The sequence below is a fragment of the Anoplopoma fimbria genome, chromosome 5 (genome assembly GCF_027596085.1).
Source record: "Anoplopoma fimbria isolate UVic2021 breed Golden Eagle Sablefish chromosome 5, Afim_UVic_2022, whole genome shotgun sequence".
Taxonomy (NCBI): Eukaryota; Metazoa; Chordata; class Actinopteri; order Perciformes; family Anoplopomatidae; genus Anoplopoma; species Anoplopoma fimbria.
The window spans coordinates 13,938,070-13,955,057 of NC_072453.1; the positions used below are offsets into that span (position 1 = coordinate 13,938,070).

Sequence of the window (16,988 nt, forward strand, 5' to 3'; positions counted from 1 at the left end):
CATTCAGGTTTCCTGAGTGAGCTGTGCTCAGATCTGTGGTGAAATGTTCTATTCTCTCTCAAGGTTTTAAACAAATTCAGAAGAAACCTGTCTGCTTTTTTTTTTTTTTTTTTTTTTTTTACCCAGATAGGCTTATTATGCAGTCTCATGTGCTTTATTTCTATGTTGAGTTTTCAGAACTTGAGTGTGTTGTCGTTCACACCAAAGGAAGAGTGGTTACTTTAAGGCCTGAGCCATATGGTTATGAAATCAATTTCACAATATCAATAGCAGTATATTTATACCATCTAAATATGTATCACACTATATAAATCAAATCAATCTTTAATGCAACATAAAGTTGTGTTCCACTGTTGTCTCTTCACATGTGTAATAGAAAAAGTTTGATAGTTTTCTTTTTTTTTAATCACAATTCAGGTTTTGTATAACAGCTCTGTGTAAAATGAAACAATAACATCAAATGCTTATTTAAACTGTCAACTTGTTTTCACTGAAAGTAGATGAATGTTAACATTGAAACAAGGCTCCAGTTTATAGTTCATTTCATAATATAAATAAGACATTTTCTAACATTGAAATGCAGTATATCACAATATTGCAAAATCATACATACAAATCAGTGGAGTAATGGACGACTAAACAAAAATAAAATGAAAGTAATGTAATGTGAACATAAATGTCAGTCACCAGATCCAGCTTGTTTAATGTGTGAGTTTTATATCAATATAAATAAAAAAAGTTTTGGGGATTTGGACACTATAAACGAATTGATGAATTGGAGAAGATAAACATATGAATTGATGATTCTAATGTGTATCATCAGTTCCATGAATGAGGATACTGAGTCACTGTCCAGCTGTAGTTGCTCTAAACTCGTCACCTCCAACTTTAACTTGATCCTAAACTGCTAATTGTCCCTTCTTCTTAAATCGCACAAGACAATCCATGATCTGTTGCACCTCAGAAGGAGGCTCTTAAGCCCAATTGACATCTGCAGTGGAGCTGGATGGAGCTTCCTCCTCAGATCAGGAGGCAATTAACTCTGTAATTACTATCCAAGGTCAGGGTTAAGCTCCAAGTTAAAGGTTGGAGCAGCAAACATTTTATGTGATCCTCTTACTCTATTATCCTTTTCTCACTGCTACAAGGTTTTACCTCATGGGGAGAATACATTACACAAAGCCCCTTGGCAATTACTCCTCAATGAATATCCTCACGGTGTATAGTCCATATGATTAATCTGGAATCCCCTCTGCCCCTGTCCAACCGCGGGGCCAGGATCTGCTTACCATGCAAGTTTCATTTTCACCTGAACAAATGGCTCCTTTAGACAAAAAGTGCCAACCTTTTGCTTTTACTGGCTGCTCGGGAGAAGGAAAAAAAACAAGAGAGTGAGAGCACAACCTCCTGCAGTTAGAACAGATATTCCAACAAGGAGAAAAAGGAATGGGTGGGGTCAGAGTGGTTGTTGGTGGGGAGTTTTTTGGGGACGGGGGGGCACTTAATAGTGTTGAATAAAGGAACATTTATTTTTGTGCTTCGGCCTGTAACAGCCTCAGGAAATAGCTCAGTCTCTTGATCGGGAGCAAATCCTATTAACTTACAGTGCTCTCACTCAGGGTAATGGTCTCCACCTTGAGACTTGGGTGAGCACTTTTTCCCTCTGACACATTGATACCGGTGTCTGGAGGGCTCGGCGTTGGGTAGTCTAACACTCGGGCAGAGACTAATCAAGTCAAACAATCTGCCGGACTGGAGCAACACGGACTGGGGATGTTGATATCCAGCGAGCTCATTCAACAGGCCCCTTCACACGTTCCTAACCCAATACCAAAGGATCAGCGCGCTGGATCAGTTCAAGATCAGGTTATTCGAGCCCCTGAGAATTGTAAAGCGATCCCTGAGCAGCTTTTGCTTTCTCAGGAGCAATCGTAGCTGTCGGCTCCGTTATGGACTGCGAGGGCCAGGGCCAAAGGGAACTCCTGGGGTCTCCATTTATTTCTGTACAGCAAGGGTTTGGACTGCGTGTCTGCGAGAGGGTTTGCACTGTGTGTGTGTGTGTGTGTGTGTGTGTGTGTGTGTGTTTGTGGGAGAAAGTGAGGAAGAGAAACTCTATTTACAGTATGTGGGTAACCGCCATCCCAAAGCCAATTGGTAGAGAAACTCCAATATCTTTTTAGCGAAAACATAGGGCATCTCTAGTTTATTATTTTCTGTCAGGAATCTGATGTTTCAAAAACGTCTGTAGTTAGTTTAAAGCTGCCACATACTGTTATTAGCCTACCGCGAGAACCTCCGGAGAATTGGGAGCTCTCTATCAAAGCATAACTACTCCAATTAAGAGACTGAACCGGATTGAAAATGGCCTTTGTGGGTGGCAGCCATAGACTGTATGGCAGCAGACTGCTCCTCTGCTTAAAAAGCAGCAAATTGCTGGTTTCCCAACACGCCGCACATGTTTTTGTTTTTTTACTTTACTACTGCCACCCTTTTGAAACCGCCTCATTTAAATGTGTCCTAAACATGAACGCGTTTTGATGCTATGTGACTCCACTGATGGATCACCTGGGTCTGGACTTGCTCATAAATCCATGTTCAATGGCACGTTCTTCTCCCTTCACCATTACCCCTTGTGCCTGCTGTCATCCGGCTGTCTTATGTCTGTGGAGTTACACAGCGTACCTGTCAGATACAATTTATGGCAAGCAATTTGTTGTGCACCATGGGAGTTGCAGTTTACTTTTTTTGTTGTATTTTGTTGCACATTAGACATGGATGTTTCTTATTCAGCATTTCTGGCCAAGAGAGAAACTTGAACAATTATGTTTTCAGGACAGTTGAAAGATTACAAGCCCATATTTGGGTTTTAGATCATCTAAAAAGTGCATTGTCACTAATCTTTAAGACTAGGCTGTTTATCGCTTTGCTCCGGACGGCAACATAAGTTGACTTTCGATGAGCCGTCACCAGCATTTGTTTGATACAATAAAAGAAAAATGAATGCACAGCAATTAGATGTTTGTTCTGTCACATTGTTGCACAACTGCGCCTCTGCTGCTTGTGCTCTCAGCTAGGATTATCGCCCCTAAGAGGGGGGAAGCGTTACAAAATGACAGCCTCTCATGTCGAACAAGTCAAGCTGATTCAGTGAATATTGAAGTGGTTCCCACCACATGTTCTCCTGCATGTTAAGGGAGCAGCGTTAACCTTGTTTTGATTTGCATCTCCTTTGCAATTAAGATAATATGTCGTAATTAGAATTTTAATGTACCGCTGTGAGATTTTTGATAATTATACAGAATTCTCCGCGGTGATTTTCTCTTGCCTGCTTGTCTTCACAGATGAATTCGTGGCTGATTAGATCACTGCTCTAATCAGATTTGAGTTACATTGTAAGATATCTTCCCACATGTCTCCGTCAAGCTGAGTTCCTCAGTGTAACTGTGAAACAGTCAATGTGACGACTCATATGTTCGGTCGGGCCTTCACAAATCCTACTTTCACAGGGAGCAGACAGAGAGCTGAGGTGGAATTTCCGTCTGCCAGACCCGTACAATTAAGAGTGAGGGCTGGTTAGTCGAATACAGGGTTGTAGTTATGTCTTCTGCTGTGTCTGAAATCACTCCCGCCTTCACTCATGCGCTGCTCTTTACAGAATAAAACACTCTCTGCTGTTATTGTGAGTAGTAAATATGGAATATCAATGACGGGTGCTGTGTCACATCACTTCTAGCATGGCTGTCTGCTGAATAATGGGATTTTTGGGCTAAAAATAGTGTAAACATTCCATTTGAGGGCACTGCAGAACATATTGCTATAAGTTTTCTACTTTTGGGCTCTCAAACGGAAAGGCAGAAAGAAAATGTGGTAGCAAATAGTAATTGATTTGGGATGCACCACTGATCTTTGATTGAATTTCCTTTTTCATGTTTCATATCCATCTTGATCTTAGCCGTTAATGGATGATAAATGAACCTTTTAGCCAAAGTAACGTTGTCGATGTAGCGATTATAATTGCAGTGAGAACTTTTGCGTGTTAAAATGCTAATGTTACCATCTTAGCTAGCCTTAACTTTTAATGTGTATAATGTACTGTACACTGCATGCTGCACATGCTAGTGCTAACGTTTCAGTCGTTTAGTAGGTAAAGATGCCAAGCATTAGCAAGGAGTTGTTTCATTTTCATATCATTATAACTTGAGTATTCCAAGCTTCCCGCTGTTTTTGAGAAACTGTTTACGTTGTCCTGAAACATTTTAAACACCTGTAAACCAATAATAAAGGAATATTACTGATGCCTTGAATCAATACATGGCATTGATAGGACAAGTATGATCTCCCATAACAGATCAACATTCCTGTAAAGTGGTGAATAAGTGTTTGTTTTTTTTCATCTCTCCGACATGAATATAATGAATTCATTTAATTCAGTTGGTGGTGTTTTAGTAGGTCAAACTGGTCTTTAAAATCCATGTGAAGCAGCTCAGACTCATCTATACACCCCACAATGCAACATTTGTATAAATCCACATAATGCATATTTCATCAGTACGCCTAACCTCGATACATTAACTATGGCTGTTTTATTGTGTGTCTGCCTGTGTTGTCACAGTGCTGCTTCCTAGCTGCTTGTTTTCATTCACCACGAGACAGCAGCCAATATTCCCTCTTGGCCTTTTTTCACTACAACTGTACAAACCAGTCAATATTGGCAGGAGGATATTTTCCTGCCCCAAGTTGCCACAGTATCAATACTCGAGGACGATAACTGGGGGCCAGGGTAAATGAACAGGGATCTGCAAAGGAAAACTAAACCTGAGACTCTCTTTGTGGTGCGAAATTGGCCACCACAAAGGGAATTAATGACGGATCCTTCCAGCATAATTGTCTAATTATGCCGGGCAGATGGGGCACTGCTTTAACTAGGACACATTGTGCTACCTCTCCAGACTCTCCACAACAAAAGGCAAACCAGTGTGACAGCCTCTTCAGCAGTGAGTGGGAGGGAGAGTGAAAGAAAGAAAACGGAGAGAGTAGAGGAGAGAAGGGGGGGGGGGGGAAAAAAAAAACTGGGTCTGTCACCAAGCCATTCCTCCACTCGATATGTTACCACAGAAACAAATGTATGGTGTAAACACCGCGTGGATCACAGCTCCTGGGAGGTGAATCACTGCAGTGTAATGAGGTTGGTTTACATGCTGCTTCTCCGCTCCCAACCCAGGCTAAACTCAATACTTAAACCCTCTAATTAAAGAGAATCGGCCACCAGATAATTGATCACATCGGTTGCCTCTGCATACGCCATCACTGTACGGCTTCATGCCACTGTTTATTAGAGCTGTCTGCCTGCTTTGTCTCCTGGGAAGGAAGAGAGGAGGTAAGTGCTAGAGGGGAGGGGCAGGTAAGGGATGAAACGAAGGTAAACATGTAAAGAAATTAAATCTCCGTTCTCGAAAGCTGCTGTTAAAGTAGCAGTGGGACTAGTAGGATATCCCAATTTTGTCTCAAGGGTCTTTCAGGCAATGCTGCTGCACATACTACCAGTCATTGGAAGCACTACTTCCTGCATCAAAAAGTTATTAAAGGGGCATTAAGTAATCTATGACCTGTATCGACCTGTATCTGTAACCAACTACACAGAGACTCTGTATCGCAATTCCAAAGCAAATATGTGCTTGATTTTCACTCACAAACATTATGGTCCTATGAATCAATGCACAAAGGAATCAGAGGAGCTTCTCGTGGCTGAAAAAAAAAAAAAAAAAAAAAATTAATCGAATTCCAGATGGTGGTGAGGCAGTTACAGGAAAATCTCAGACAACAAAAACAAGCATTGAATTAAATTAAAACGTTTAATTGGCAGTGGTATTCCAAAAGCTGCAGTTTGATTAATGCCTGCTGATTCAAGTCTTGTATCGTTTCCTGTTGGTAGGAAACAGAGAAGTTCATTGATTTCCTAATATACTAACCGTTCCAACAGCAGACAATGACAAATTGCATATTGTACAAACTGTGTCACATTAGTATGTAGTATGAAATTACGACATTATTTGCATGTTTCAAACAGATTTAAAGGAATTTAATAGTAGTATAGTTTTATTTTTACTAGTCTCTTGGTGGGCTTAAAGCTGTGAATAATATGTGTAAGGTGCTATTATAACGTGTCACAAAAAACGATACCTTTTTATATATAAGAATATTCATATATAATCATTGATATATTGCATGTGTGCATACATTAGAACATTGAGTATAACAGTGCATGTGTACGAATAGTTTTCTTGTCTTTCTATGTTTATTTTCTCCCACCTTGCTCCTCTTTTGCACTTGTCTCCTCAGATGGTCATTATTGACGCGTGTTATCTTTACCACTGAGGTCCATCACTGTGTTTTGAAGCAGTCGAACAGGAAGTGACAGGGCTGACTATTGAGCATCTCCAGGACCTCTGACTTATAGATTTCCTCTGACTCCCTGTGGTGTTGGGTAATTGCTGAGTTTCAAAAATTGATTTATGGAAAGCAAATGTATCATCAAGGCTAGGACGGGGACCGGGAGAGGAGTGGATTGACGGTGAGCAGACAGACGAAGAAACGGGGCTGCCAGAGGAACACAACACACAGTAGCATGTATTTGTGGTAAATGGGTCTGGAGTAAATACCCAGAGTACACCTGCAGAGCAGACAGCAGGTTATTATAGCCGGGCCTGAGCAGGTGTGGTGGAGACGAGGAAGATGCACGACTACAGTCGGTCTGTTGAGCTCATTTCTTCTGAAAGGCTTTTTGCTGCTTTTGCTCGCTTGACTTAACTTCTTCAAAACACCACAGTCCCCATCGACACAGCAGCGCAGCATCACACTGCCTACTGTATCAAAACCATTAAGTTAGCCTTTTAAAATATTATACAATTACTCCCATTAAGAATCTTCACCATAGATTTGTTCCATGGTTTTGTACAGCCATTATTACATGGTCAAAAGGACTAATAGGTATTGAAGTGTGTGTGGAGAAATATAAAGTCAAATAGCTATGATTAAGGCTTATTCATCAAAAGGACTTTTTGAGTGCAGTCACCAGGATCAGATTTGTTATATAAGTTACATCTCATTTGTATTTATGAGCTTTACAGCAACCTGACCCCGACCTCAGACAAATAATTATAGTCTTTCTTGGCCTCCATGTTTTTGTACAGAATGATCTGATCAGTCTGTCATGTCTACATTGGCAGCAGCCCATCTGGCAACTCACCAAAGAGAAACATATTATTACAAAGTGGGTGTGACTTCCTTATGCCAATCACAAAGTGCTGGTTTGGCATTTCTGAATTCCTGTGGCTGGCAGCTGTTAGCGATTTCTCTGACAACCTTTTAAAGAAGCCTGCTGGGGCTTTCCCATCATTAACAATTATAGAAATAGATCTGTGCCTTGCATGCACACTCTTATACAATGAGTTTACACTGGCTGATGAGAAAAATAGAAGCTGCTGTACAATGCGATACAAGATAAGAAGCAGCCAAAATGTTAAAAAAAAAAGTCTTAAAGTCCAAGAAAAACGGCACAAACTACACCATATTGTTGAATTAACACTATTTAATGTTTACATATGATTGATGATATTATGAATTGTACATGTTTATAAATGAGGAATTTTATCTGCAACTGAATAGGCCTCAATATAGATTATGAGAAAATAGCCACAATGTTCTGTCTGAAATTATTAAACGGTAAATCTGGTGATGCTCTAAATCTTTCTTATTGCTCACAAATATAATGAAAAGATCAACACCAGCAATTACTAATTAGTATTGCCTGTCAGTCCAGAGTATGGTATGTGCCTCCATTGTAGTCATAAAACCCATTAACAAGCCACATTGATGCACTGTAGTCCATTTTGAGTCAATCCCACAAACACCGTCCTGCTGTAGAAGAAATACTTACTAGATCACCGAATGTGTATTAAGTCGCTGTAGAAAATAGTCCCCAAGAAATGCCTCTTTTTTGCTTAAAACTACAGTTTCTAGCTGTTAGGAAGCTAATGGCACTTAAAATGAAATTGGGAAAAAAAGAAACTATATATTTTTGATATATACATTTTTAATGTTTTAAGTTTTTATAAGGATCAAGTGGGCTTGGGAGATGGACTAACGCATTGTTGGTTTTATTCTTTTCAATTCTTTTTTTGATAATACAAAAAACTTGGAATAACGTCAGCCTTATCCTTTAATAGGTTCATTGATATGTTCCTGGATATGCACCAAACACTGATTACTTGTTCCCATGGCTCATCGCCCAACTTTTCACCAAATTTAATTGAAATCTGTTAACAAGATTTTGAGATATCTTGCTGTCTCGCACAGTAATAAAAAAAATCTACCCCAAATATACAGAGATGATTACAAGTTGAACTAAAGCACCATGTATTTATTGAACATCTGACTGTTTGTTTTATCTTGCAGCATGTTATTGAATTGAATTACAATGAACAGTGCAGCGCTTTCTTTTGGTTATGAAGCATAAAACTTAAGGACAACTTCTATCCTTTTTAAATCTGTTTTCCTGCTCTTCAAAAGCAGCTGTGTGACGATACATTTCCCCTGAAAGAGGCTAGCATGTCTGGCATCAGCTCATGACATTATTACAATAACACTTTATTCATGATGTTTAGATTGGAAGCCACAACCGTTAGTCCTGAGACATAATTGATGTTGCAATGATGGAGATTTTCTTATACACACAGTTGGTTTATATTTAAGTGTATAATACCATAAGAACAAGCACAGCTTGTTAGCCTCCTGCTTATGTAGTCTTCCTGCAGAGGTTACAAAGTGAAGTTAAGTTTATTGAACTTGGTATCCTTCCGCACTCATTGGTTTTCATTTCAAGGGTGTGAGAGAGACACAGCACTTCCCCCTGGCTCTGAGCGGATACTCTGCGCTGTGTTACTGTAGCGGTGACCTTGGTTCTTCTCTAAAAGCCTTCTGTCGGTGCAGATTCTTACAGGCATGCAGCAATGTAGTGTTGGCTGAAAACTCATTGAATCTGCTTCGCCAAAGCCAACAGGGCAGAAGGGTGCAGGTGCTGCACTGAAATTGTTTTTCTTTTTTGCTTAAAAATGTAAAGTGTGCTTCACCCAGAATGGCTCTCTCTACCACTCTCTGAAGCCAGAATCCGCTCCACTTTGGGGTTATGGTTTCACTGGAAGTCTGTTTTAAAATGTGCGGGGGAAAGAAAATATACAGTATGGATTGGATTCTGATACTAGACTGTATATATTTGGGTAATTATGATTGCTCAGATGGTGATATGTGGCCATTCCAGTAAATATTCAGTGTGGGACTGGAGTTAGGTAAATCAGTGTTGGCCCACAATCAGTTTTTAAAGATTATTATGAGACCGGGATTTCAAGGAGAAAAATAGAATGAATTAGATCGACTTTGTTTTTTTTGGCAGAGGGAGAGGCTTGTTGGCACACAGAACAATATCTAAATAGAAATCAAATTTTTCACTCAAGTTAGATTTAACTGGAGAGCATTGTCCTCTTTTCTGGCTCCCAGACGTCGGTGTCTAGAAATGTGAAAGTTGCAGCCGCAGAGTTTCAGTATATTAACATTATTGGCACGCAGGGTGTTATATCTGGCAAGGAGAGTCCATTTTGAGAGAGTCTGGAAATGTAAAGAGCATCTGCCACAGACCTTAGTTTCTTCTCTTAACCTGCAAAGTGTCAAACAGGTCAGAGACATTTCCCTTCTTTTTTCGGTGGGGGTTTGTAAAACGCACAGGATACAGGACCCAAATCATTAGCACGGTAGGAATCCAGAGCATTAATGGTAACCAGGCAGAGTCGAATGACATTGTTATTGCAGCCGTTCTCGGGGAAAGTGAGGCGAGCTGAAAATTTTATATTTGATTTATAGCAGGGTTTGAATTTATGTTCCAACTCTCAATAGGAAAGTAAGTGATCTTCGCCTGGCTTCTCACAAGAGGGGGCCCCACGGCATCTGGTGCTGGAAACATCTCTGTATCAAACAGAAAACCTTCTAGTTTCTCTTTGCACTGCTTAACCACCAAGAATTTACACCTGTAGGGGATATAGTATTACTGTGGTTATTGGACTGGATTCAAGTCTGAGCCTTGAGAAATTATCAAATGAGTGAAATAAGCTGCTCTTTGTGGGGAAGAAATGTTGAGCAACAGGTCTCTAGACATACTTTATTTTTGTTGTGTGCTAACTGATTACCTGCTATTCGCTTCTACACTAGTCATGATTGCAAAGATGGAGCCAAGTCATTCTTTTCTTGGGTTTTATATGTACTAAATGCTATTTGATAGCTTGAGTGTCTGCTCAGCATTGCAAGCAGTACGGCAGTGATATAAAGATCTTTGATTTACTCGGCTCAAGTGCTGTTATTTATTGGGAGTTCTTATTTCCTCAACAGCCCGTATAGACGAGAGCAGAAATATACAGCTCACTGTCACCACGAGTGTGCTTTAGAATCCTTGAAACATTGTATCTTCACATTATTATCTGCTTGAAGTGATGATACGAATAGCATTCTTTATGGTTTTGTAATAACTGCCCTGTTTTTCATAGGGACGCCGGGGTATTATTTATCACTGGCAGTGTTCATGGGGATTAATGATGCATAACTCTGTCAGAGTTGTCTGCCGTACAGCACCAGCCGAAGGAATCTGGAAGGTTATCAGAGCAATAAATCCCAAGTTTTTTTCGCCCGTTGTTTGTCACGATGCACTGCAGCAGCCAGTAGTTATGACGGTTTCAGCTTGTCGTCGTCGTCCCCCCCTCTGTCTGTAAGCCGTCAGAAAAATAACAGAACTTGTTTAAGCTGCCAGTTGATAAGGTGGAATTTGATGGCACAACCTCAAAGTTCAAAGCGGGCAACTGTTCTTAAATCTCCTCCTTATTACGTCGCCTGTGTCTGCTTCCAGCTGGATGATGGGTGTAGATAAGGAGCGCGCCGCACACTCTCTCTCTCTCTCTCCACCTGTGATGTTCGTTCTTGGCAACGAGAACACGAGCACAGTCTGTTCAGTCTTGCATTTTAACGGTTTTGTCAATTGCCGTCATCCAATTCTGTTATGTCCATAAACTGAAGATTAAATTAGGTGTGCAGACTGTTACAACAGTTCAATCTATACCCGCCCAGTAGCAGCATTTCTTTCATCATGGCTTATTTTCTCTGTTTAATTCATCCAATAAATTGCCCCTTTAACTTGCCAAGCAGGAGGGAAGCCATCCATGTATTGTCCATGATCCGGGCAGTGAGGAAGATTCAGTCTATTAGAGCAATGATAGGGCCTTTACTGCGGCAAGCTCACTGATTGAATGGCATCCTTCTCAAGGTCGGGCCGGAGCTCAGAGCTATTTTCTGCTTACCTGTGCAGCCAGCCGGCCACAGAATCTGCACACAAACTGCCTTTACACCAGCGAGCTTAGTAAGCGGAGAAGCTCATCACTGATATTTTTCCAGCTGGTAACATGAAGAGAAACCTCTTTGCCTGCAGAAAAAAAAAAAAAGGACACACAAAGGCATGTGTAATATGATAAGTGGGATCTCGATACAGTGCGTAAAGACATCAGGAATGTTGTTTTTTCGATCTGCGCCAAGGGCCGAATCATGTCCTCCCATTGTGTCCCCTGTCAAAGTAAACCATTGTGTTAAAAGTGAATCCGTTTGCGGGGAACGTGCGGATGGGGTCAGAGGTCACGGTGGGAGCACAGCTGTTTTGTCTGCTTATTTCTGATGGATGTGAAGTGCATGCCGATGCAAGCCCGCTTTCCTCGCAAGCATCTAAGCTGAAATAATGCAACACTATCACCATTAACAGAATTTCTGGCAGTCATGCTTTAAGCTGCTTATCTTCAGGGACCTACTTTATATATGTCTAAATTACTGAACACATAGGTGTGCCAGTGATCCGACAATGGATATACTTGGAGATTAGCGTTTATAATGTCTTGGATGGATATGTTATGTTGGAATGGTCTTGATCATTCATTTAGCTGATGGTAAATTATGTCACAATATGCAGTCATAACAAGTCATTAAAGCGCACTTCCTCCCAGCAGCTAATGTTTTTGAAGTGAATTTTCCGCACCGCCACATTGAATTTAGCCGGCCTTGACCTGTGCTAAGCCCTCAACCGGGGCTGTCATTTGGCGTATGTTAAGAATAAAAAAAATCTCTTCTGTAACACGGATCACCCGCACTGTCACCGTATCCAAAGGAGGGGGGGGGGGCCTGCCACCTCCGTGAGATCAAAGCAACGCATAAAGCCGCCATACTGCATACAGGGGAGTTGTCGGGGGGGGGCAGAACTGATTCACCTGTGCAGGGGCCGAGCACAGCTGCACTCCCACCAGCTGGAGCCCATGGACCGCAGACAGGATTAGAGGCTCTATGGCTGCAAAGGTCCCTCATCATCTCTCCACCTGAACCCTGTATGGCCACAACACACACCACACCCCCCCCACACAAACACATACGCCACTTTATGATCACTTTATAACACCCCCAAATCCTCACTCCGTGCACACCCTCCGCCAAACAGCTCATGTGCTTTTATAGCCGCCATTGTCTCAGATAAATAGGACGACCCGGCTGTCTGGGACTCCCAGCCCATGAATCTGGTGTGGAGGCATTTTCTCTCCCCCCCCTCCCCCCACAAAGGTATCACTGTACGACCTGCCATTGTGAGGCTCCCCGGCTTCTGTATCCGAGCTCAGCCCCTCATGCCTGCCAGGTAAACCCGTCTGCCTCTTTGCTGCTGCGATAGGGGAGTTTGGCTTCTGACTGACTGAAACAACATCAACTTGTTTATCCTGTAAATAATTCACCCCTCCCGGGCAACAGAAACAAAATCAGGGTTGTGTGTTTAACAAGGGAGGCAGGGAATGAAAAGGAGCCAAAAAAGAGAAAAAAATCAGGTGTTTCCTTTCTAGATAAACTTGCCGCCTGGGGACGGCGACACATCCCTGATTCCTATACAGTGTGAAGATGCTGCAGTGAGATGTGTTAGGAAGTGTGTGTGTGTGGTGGGGAGGTTTATTTTGTGTGCTCACTGAACTTGCCCTTTGATAGCTCTCTGAAGAGGGTGCACAGACACATTCTTGTCGTGTTTAACATCAGAACCTATGGAGTGTGTCAGCGCGTCATCGAGTCTGATGCTTATCATCGGGGGCTGTTCCTCGGAGCTGTAACCTCCCCGTCCGTGACACACATGTCAGCGGACATGCAAGCATTCTGTGTTTTTGTCTCTGTGTTTTGTGTTGTCTAATGCCACTCCCCTGGGGTGGTGTACCAGTGTCTAGGATAGCCAGACTATTTGTTTCCTCCTCACTTGTAGCATCCTCTCTGTTGTATTTGTTGTTTTTTAAACATGGCCGATTCCCTGGACAGTCTAGTCCAAGTGCATTTAGGCAGCGACACATTTTTTTATTGTGTCGACTCTGTACACAATCACATTGTACCTGTTAAAGCGCACATTTTCAAATTGATGATAGAAAGAAATTCAGAAAGTCACATTAGATTTAACGCAAATGTTTTGCATATTGTAGATATTTTTTCCCAAAAAGATTTGAGGGATGCCCTGGTGTTTAAGAGATGTAAGGCGCTGACCGTAAACATACGTCCCCAGTGTCTGGCTGGAAATCTCGCATTTCCCAGCTTTTTCTCCCTCATTTCCTGTCATCATGTAAGGTATCTAATAAAAGAATAAAACTCCTTCAAATAAAAAATATTATTTGTGTTCCCTGCTTCTGCTCCTTCTTTTGTAGGCAAACCACATGCATCTGGTTGTCACTTCCCCTTACAGTACATGCCTCCACGAGGTGCTCTGAACCTGAACGCGTTACACGTCGCCTCCCCTCTTTATCCCCGGTGGCTGATTAAAAATGCGACACACAATACATGGATCACATGCATAATACAAATGCCATCTTAAGTGGAAATCAGCAATGAAAAGCCATCATCAAAGTTGCTGCTCCTTGATGAATTATGTAATCTTGTTGTGGTCTATTTGCATAACAGTAGTTGATGGAGACCCAAATTGATTTGCATTTGCACAATATTTTCATTCAAAATCATCACTGACTAATAAGGAAATATATCCCCATCTTCATCTGTGCACTCTCACTATTGTTCACTGACATGAATGTAAACCATTAACACCTTTTTATAGGTTCTGTGAAATTGTTTCATTACTTCCTAAATATGATTTAATTCCCTAAGAAACAGGTTGTCAAGATCAGGATGATTCAACAGGCTCGTCCTATTAGTCACCTACCAGTGCAACACAAGTTCTTCATTGACATTTAACTGATTTCTAGGATGAAACAGATTTCCAAAAGTCCCCATTTTATTGGGATCTTTATACCTGAGAATCAGCCATTTAACCACTGTTGTTAAATTTCAAGTCTTATGTTGAAGTGGAGCCAAAACAGTAGGAAATGACTCACTGTCCAAATACTTGGAGATTACACAGTACATTTATACATCATTGGAGCATCAGTCATCTTTTATATTGTCGAGCAGCCAGTGCCCAAAGCTGCATGAAAACTGTGAAACAACCCTGACAAAAAGGGTACTTGAGTAGTGATTCACGCGCCTCGCCACCATGCTGATGTGTCAGCAAAGGACGAGCCAGGCGCTGATCAGAAGACGACGGAGGATCTGGATGTTTGAAGCTGATATTGGGGCCGGTTTCCCAATCAGGCTACATGCTATGCCTCCTGCCTCCCCTTTTTGAGTGTTGATCGCAGAGAGGACAATGTGGTTGACTGATCTGAAAGGAAATTACTGGAGAGAGAGCTTATCCATGCCTTTGACTGATAATCAGCTCATTATCGTGTTGATCATTTACAGCTCTCCCTCTCATGCTCCCTATTCTTTTAGCTGTGTCACTGAAGCAGAGCACAGAGACTTTTAATGGCTTGGCAGGGAGCCCACTGTGGCGAGGGAGGGTTAAAACAAGCATGGTAGCCCTGGCTAGTCTCCACTTTTACACAGTCTCCACCCCACTTATCAACCTTCCCAGGGAAGAGGGAAAAAAATTAAGCTAAAACAACAACAGCGACAACAACATATGCAACCCTGACGCGAGCAGTGCCCTAGCACCCCAACATGGCTAACTGTGCATGAAATTGAACTGATTGGAGTTATTGACCAGAAGGCTCCAGCCCCTGAGAGGACAGGGGAGTATCGTGGGGGAGTGGAAGGAGGGGGTCGGCTTGTGTGTTACCTGATTGAGTGAAAAATCCTCGGCCGGTTGCTTTGATGCCCTGCACTTTACAGGAAAGAGTGATTTAATGGAAGCTGCCAGACCTCATCAATGTCAGCGCTCGTAGTCAGGGCCCTCCGCTTCGCCGTGCTTTATATAAAAGCGCTCGCTATGACAGGTCCTGATGGACAGATGTTTGCTAGTTGTTTTAACTGCACAGTAATAAAAAAAAAAACACAGATATGAGCCTCCACCTCTGGCTCTAAAAGACGGGCTGTGCAGCGAGAGGAGGCTGTTACAGGCCATCCCGGCGTTCTGCACGCCTCGCCCTCAGCTGATTCTAGGCCTCTATAAATAGCCCTATTGAATTTTTACTGGCTTGATAAGCCTATAATTAATGTGACCATTATTAGGCACGGACATGTTCTTCTCAAGAGGACCCCACTGGTGAGGTGAAGTTGGAGAGTGCAGACTACTGTCCTTGTTTTAAGGATGAACTGAGCAGTCGAGAGGGGTGGAAAGTGGAGCGACAGCCAACCAGCTTCCCGGTGATGTGCAGAAGGCGCCGCTTTGTTGTGGAACTGCGGGATAACACACAGTGTCATCTATCAACTCTCCACAAAAGCCCACTGTGCGGCGCCTTCAGTAGATCTGAATTGCATTGGAATTGCATCATTAATAGAGCAAAAAATGATTCCCAGCAACTCCGGGAGAATACATTGACCCCTGGGGGAGACTAGAAACAAGACAATGTTTTTACAGGAGGAATATCTAACTAGAGGTCCCATTACCACTTCATCAATATACAGCAGCGAGTGAGCGGGGGAGACGGAAGAAGGCAGGGGAGCAAAAAAAAGAAGAGGAGGCAATGTAATAGCTTATAGTGCTAATGGCGGTCTGAGCGCTCAAGTCCCAAACATTCAGCCGCCTCATCTCATCTGGGCTGTGTAATTGCCCTCCTGGAAGCTGCCACGCGAAGCGGCTGCCTCCGTAGTGAAGAGTGGCAGCTGCTGGATGTTGAGGAGCAGGCCTAGGTCAACTCCCCAAGTGGGGCTCCTTGCAACCATGAGATGTCATAATTAATAGCTATCTGGGGGCCCCCGGGGTGAGTGTTGGGCGGGCGGGTGGTTGCATGGGTGGGAGGGTGAGATTATTTGGTGTAAATGGAAGCCAAACAGAAAGAGACACCAGACTTATTCCCCCACTTAACATAATATATACTTATCACTTTGCCTGTAGCGAAGACGCCTTTGCATGCTTTTCAGGGATATTTTTCTCACTTGTTTGTATTAGGTTTCGTATCTAAACGCACCTAGAGATATGTCGCTGTGGTGTATCATGGGAATTTATTAATCTCTGGGGACCGCCGTTCTCCCTAGTTAAGTAAATATACATGAGCTGCTGTGCAAGATACAAGCTCCCAGCACCTTCCGAAGAATCTGTTACTTCAGCTTCCCTCTCACTTCCCATCCTCCCCCCCCTCTCTCTCTAACATGCCGCCTGGGGGCAAATCTCACTCTGTCTCATCTGCTGCTTAATTTCACTGGAGCGGCCCTCAGTAATGAAGCGCCTTGATGTACATTTGCCAATTTCTGCCTCTGCCACTGCGGTATAATTGGGATGTGACTAAGCATGAATACCCAGCGCAGGGTTGGTTGACCTCTCGGCGACCCCGCGAATAGTGCTTTTGTCATAATGGAGGTATTATCTCACGTAATCTGGGAATGGAGAGGGATTGTCTGCAGGGTGCCAG

The 16,988-nt window shown here is 42.5% G+C and overlaps 1 protein-coding gene across 2 annotated transcripts in view; it reads left to right on the forward strand.

Annotated features, from left to right (window-relative positions):
* adkb (adenosine kinase b) overlaps nt 1–16,988 on the forward strand; it is a 100,933-nt gene that overhangs the window by 23,129 nt on the left and 60,816 nt on the right. The window lies entirely within an intron of this gene.